Source organism: Chenopodium quinoa, unplaced genomic scaffold, assembly GCF_001683475.1.
Source record: "Chenopodium quinoa cultivar QQ74 unplaced genomic scaffold, ASM168347v1, whole genome shotgun sequence".
Lineage (NCBI taxonomy): Eukaryota > Viridiplantae > Streptophyta > Magnoliopsida > Caryophyllales > Amaranthaceae > Chenopodium > Chenopodium quinoa.
The window spans coordinates 5,648,686-5,654,685 of NW_018743331.1; positions in this window are offsets into that span (position 1 = coordinate 5,648,686).

The following is a 6,000-nucleotide window of genomic DNA, read 5'->3' on the forward strand; positions in this document are numbered from 1 at the left end:
GGATGATCCCACTTGGTGCAAGTGTTTCCCAGCGACTCTCAAGGGAATTGCACAGCAATGGTTCGGCAACCTGCCGACTGGTTGTGTAAACAGCTTCAGGACGCTTGCTTACTTATTTGCCTCCAACTTCGCTATGAACATCCCTGCGAAGAAAACGACCCTTGATTTGGGAACAATTCAGCAGGGCGAGAAGGAGGGGCTTCGTTCTTACATCAGGCGGTTCAACCTGATGAGAATACAGATTCAAGGGTTACCGGATGAGGTAGCTTATACTGACTTTTTTAGAGGTCTCAAAGACGGGTCTACCTTCAAATTTGATTTAGTTCGAAAAAGGGTGGCGACTCTTCAAGAGGCCTTGATTGAAGCAGAAGCCTATATACAGGCGACTGATCTGTGTACGATAAAACAGTCGGACGGGAAGAGGTTCGACAAAAGAGAGGGACGACAGAAACAGTCGTCCAACAAAGATGAGAAAAGAAAAGAGGTCTGGGCGGCTGATTCCTCTAAACAGCCGGCTCAGAAAAAGAAAAAAGAATTCAAACCATACTCCCCAAAGTATGTGTTTAACAAGGATAACCAGTTTATCCTAAAAGAAATAAAGGGACGGTTCTCAATTGAGAAGCCGCTCCCCATGAAGGGTTCTGCAAGCAACCGGAACCAAGACAAAATCTATGCTTATCATGATGACGTTGGTCATCACACCAATGACTGCATCAGTCTCATGCGGTACCTAGACCGCTTGGCTGAGCAAGGTGATCTTGACACTTATGTCAAGAAATCTACGGGGAACACCTCCTCAAAAAATCAGTCGGCCAAAAAGAATCAACAGGCCGACAGTTCCGATACAGATGATGCAGTCGTCTACACCATTGCAGGCGGCTTCTCAGGAGGCGGCCCCACTATTAGGGGCAACAAAGATAATATAAGGCGGTTAGATGTAAATTCCGTTCACCAAGAACGGCCGTCCAAATATACTTTTCCTGAGATTGTCATCACTCAAGAGGATCTAGGAGGGGTAAGGGGGCCGCATGACGACCCTCTCGTTATTGAATGTAAAGTGGCCAACCAGAGAGTTGGCCGAATCCTCATAGATACCGGGAGCTCCTCAGATCTCATCAGCAGCAAATGTCTGTCAAAACTGAAATATCAGACGGACTGCATACATCCGGCCTCCCACCCTTTAATAGGGTTTGGAGGAGGGGTCGTCCACCCACTGGGACGAGTAGATTTACCCATTCGCCTGGGCGAAAAAGGGGAAGGACGACACATGGTAGTCCGGTTCCTAGTAGTAGAGGAACTCTCGGCCTACAACATGATTCTGGGTCGACCAACCCTGAATAATTCCAAGGCTGTTATAATCCCGTCTCTTATGCTGCTTAAGTTTGAGAGGGATAATGGAACAGTCGGCTCCCTAAGGGGAGATCAGAGGATGGCCCGAGAGTGCTATCTCTCGGATGTCAAGCCCACTGTTATGGCCACTGGGTCAAGTGGAGGAAAAACAGACCTTGACAATGTCAAGGAGAGTGCGCCTGTTCAAGAAGCAGGCGGCAAGAAGAGAAAGGCGTCCCAGACAGAGTCCGCAAGAAAAGCAAGAAAATAGCAATCATTGGCAGAGGAGCGGCCGGATGAGTTCCGCCCTCAGCCGGCTGGTGAGCATGCGGACCTGATATTAGACGACTCACGTCCTGACCGAACAGTCAAAGTTGGGACGACTGCTCTGAGAAACCTTGGTGACGACTTTCACAACCTGTTGAAAGAATACAAGGACATCTTTGCATTTGAAGTCCATGAAATGCCAGGCATTAGTCCTGATCTGGCGGTACATAAACTTGCTGTAGATCCGAAAAAGAAGCCGGTACGGCAAAAGAACCGGAACCATGGCGAAGAAAGAAGTCAGGCGGCAGCCGCCGAAGTTAAAAAATTACTTGATGCAGGGTTCATTCGGCAATGTTACTTCCCAGACTGGGTTGCAAATGTGGTGCTTGTTAAAAAGCCGAATGGCACCTGGCGAATGTGTGTAGACTACACAGACTTAAACAAGGCGTGCCCCAAAGACAGTTACCCTCTGCCTAAAATTGATAACCTGGTCGACTCAACAGCCGGCCATGCCTTGATGAGTTTCATGGACGCCTATTCTGGTTTCCATCAAATTCCCTTATGGAAGAAAGATCAGGAGAAGACGGCCTTCGTCACTGATCAGGGGTTATACTGTTACACGGTCATGCCGTTTGGTCTTAAGAATGCTCCGGCTACCTTCCAACGAATGATAAACACAGTGTTCTGTGATCAGATTGGGAGAAACGTCGAGGCATATATTGATGATATGATTGTCAAGACTAAACTTCAGAAAGATCATCTGACGGACCTCCGAGAAACTTTCGCCACACTCAGGCGGCACCATGTCATGCTCAATCCCAAGAAATGTGTATTTGGAGTTGAGTCTGGGAAATTTCTCGGATTCCTTATCAATCAGAGAGGAATAGAGGCGAACCCTGAGAAGGTACAAGCGGTCATTAACATGCAGTCGCCTCGTACCGTCCGAGAGGTTCAGAAGTTAACAGGTTGTCTGGCGGCCTTGGGGAGATTCCTAAGCCGATCAGGCGACAAATGCCTATACTTTTTCCAGGCAATTAAGAAAAAGGCAAGGTTTGAATGGGGGCCGGATGCTGAGGCCGCCTTCCAGAAATTAAAGGTTCACTTGCATTCCTTGCCGAGGCTGGTCAGCCCTTTGCCCAAAGAAGATCTCTACATGTACCTGGTCGTCTCTGATCATGCGTTAAGCGCTGTGCTCCTTGCTGAAAGGGACGGCTGTCAGCTCCCGGTCTACTTTGTCAGTCACGTACTGAAAAATGCCGAGTTGAGGTATCCCCTAGTGGAGAAATTTGGTCTTGCACTCTTCATGGCTGTTAAAAAATTGAAGCCCTACTTTTTGGCACATGCAGTCGTCGTGTATACCGACCAACCAATCAAACGGCCCCTTACCATCATGGAGTCGTCAGGACGAATGATCAAATGGGCCATAGAAATACAGAGCCTCGAAGTTACTTTCGAGCCTAGAAAAGCAGTGAAGGGGCAAGCCTTTGCTGACTTTATTGTAGAGATGACTCGTCCTCCTGACTCTCAAGTTCCAGACCAAGTCTGGAAGGTATATGTGGACGGAAGCTCTACTTCAAATGGTTGTGGAGCAGGCGTCGTATGTCAATCTCCAGAGGGCGACAGGTTCGAGTATGCTCTACGCTTCAGTTTTCAGGCTTCAAACAATGAAGCAGAATATGAAGCTTTACTAGCCGGGATCCGCATGTGCAAGGCGGCAGGGGCAAGAAAAATAGACGCCTGTTCAGATTCACAATTGATAGTGAGTCAGTACAATGGCGAATACGAAGCAACCCATCCGGCCATGATCAAGTATTTACAGGCGGTCCGACAAGCAGTCGGCTCCCTTGAGGATTTCCATCTGATCCAAGTGCCGAGATCAGAAAACAACCAGGCAGATGCACTGTCAAAATTAGCATCATCCGCCTCCTCCGATACTCCTCGAACTGTTTTTTGGGAAGTAATGGAGAAGAGAAGCATCGAGGAAAATCCTATTGGAGTCCTAGACAGAAGCTCAACCTGGATGGATTCAATCAGGGCATATCTGACAAACGGTACACTGCCGGATGATCCTCAACAAGCGGCAACACTTAAAAAACGAGCCTCTTGTTTTGAGATGATACAGGGAGAACTTCACAAGAGGGGGTACCTTCAACCATTCTTAAAGTGTGTTACTCCTGAAAAGGGACGAGAGATACTAGATGATCTTCACTCTGGTTTCTGTGCTTCCCATATAGGTGGTAGGATGCTTGCTCAAAGGGCAAGGCGGCAGGGCTACTTTTGGCCTACTTTGGAAGCAGATGCAATGGAGATGGTGAAAAAATGTGACAAGTGCCAAAGGTTTGGCAAATTAATTCACCGTCCGGCTACTGACCTCACCACCATTCATAGCCCACTACCGTTTGCTAAGTGGGGCATGGACATTCTGGGTCCATATACGCCTGCTACAGGCGGCAGAAGGTATATACTTGTTGCCGTTGACTACTTCACTAAATGGGTAGAGGCGGAGGCTGTAAAGGGAATCAAGACGAAAGATGTAATTTCATTCATTTGGAAAAACGTCATCACTCGGTTCGGGGTTCCCATGTCTATGGTTTTTGATAATGGTCCCCAATTTGAGACGCCTGTTCTCAAAAGCTGGTTGGGAGACCAAGGAATTGCACATTACTTTGCATTTGTCGGCCGTCCACAAGCAAACGGCCAGGTAGAAGCCTTTAATAAAATCATCTCAGACGGTCTCAAGAAAAAGATTGAACGAGCAGGCGGCCTATGGGCGGATGAATTACCACATGTTCTCTGGGCCATTAGGACGACTGAAAAAGGGGCGACTGGAGAAACTCCATTCCTCCTAACTTATGGTGCAGAAGCTGTTCTTCCAATAGAACACTACGAGCCGACTCTTCGAGTAATGCTATATGACGAAGAGGCAAACTGGGAAGCCATGCGCCTGGCATTAGACTCTCTTCCTGAAAAGAGGGGCAATGCTGTTTTGCGCCATGAGATCTATCGCCTGAGAATGACTAGATCATACAACAAAAAAGTACACAGGCGTCCACTCAAAGTAGGGGACTTTGTACTTAGAAAAATGGAAGCAGTAGGTAGGGCTAATGAGTCTGGCAAACTAACTCCCAACTGGGAAGGACCCTACCGAATCTATGAGGAAGTCAGGGACGGTACCTACCGTCTGGAAACACCAGACGGACAACCGTTGCCTCGAACTTGGAATGTAGATAACCTTAAAAAATATTTCTTCTGAATGATGTAAAGTAAAGAGCTACTTAACAAAGTTTGCACTTACCATTCAATTTTGTATTACGAGGGGCATGCCGTCTGTACCTTTACAGTCGGCTACTCTCCATTGAGTTTTTTCACTCTATCTTCAGAGGGGCATGCCGTCTGTACCTTTACAGTCGGCTACTCTCCATTGAGTTTTTTCACTCTATCTTCAGAGGGGCATGCCGTCTGTACCTTTACAATCGGCTACTCTCCGTTGAGTTTTTCACTCTATCTTCAGAGGGGCATGCCGTCTGTTCCTTTACAGTCGGCTACTCTCCATTGAGTATTTTACTCACAATACTTAGCTAAAAAGATTAGGGCCTGGCCGACCCTGTGCCTAACAGGCGGCTACCCTTCTTTGACTTAGCACCTACGTTCACCAAGAACTTACCAAGGCCACCGGCCGAATGATCAGACCAGGCGCCAAGCCAACTGATCAAATCTACAAAACTAATACGACCTGTCCCAACATCATAGCAGGCGTCCGACGGCATCCCTCCGGATGAAATTCGTCGCAGAGAGAAGCTCCCTTTTGGGTGGAACATTGTTCTATAAACTAATTACACGGCACCTATACGACTGTCCCCAAGGGCAACCACGTAGCCGTTTTTGAGACAAGGATAACTCTATCACTAACCAAACCAGTGGTAGCAGTTGACATCTGAGTCAAATGACCGCCTGTATTACTTGGGATAAATGCAGGGGGTACCTATTGAGTTAATAGCCAACAAACATTGGCGAATCAAGGGGTCTAGCCGGCCTACGCCGCCTGGTACCTCTACTACTCAATCTAGATTGTGACGAAGACTAAGTAACTCCTATGTTAACTTAATAGTCACTCAAACTTAGTATGGAGCCTAAAAGGTATGAGTCGTCCACCTGTTTTTAATAAACGGGCTCTCAACCACTACTCTTGCTAGGTTAACAAATTACGAGTTAAAAGCCAACATTGGCAATAAAGGGAAACAACCGGCACCCGCCGCTTGTTATCCTACTTAATTCCTTGACGACTAGGTAATACTATTTACTTGGTCAGACCAATTGAATAAATAGTTCGAATACCGATTGAATAAATGGCCGACTGATCGTCTATCCTGGAAACAGACAACCAGTCGTCCAGGGGCATAGGCG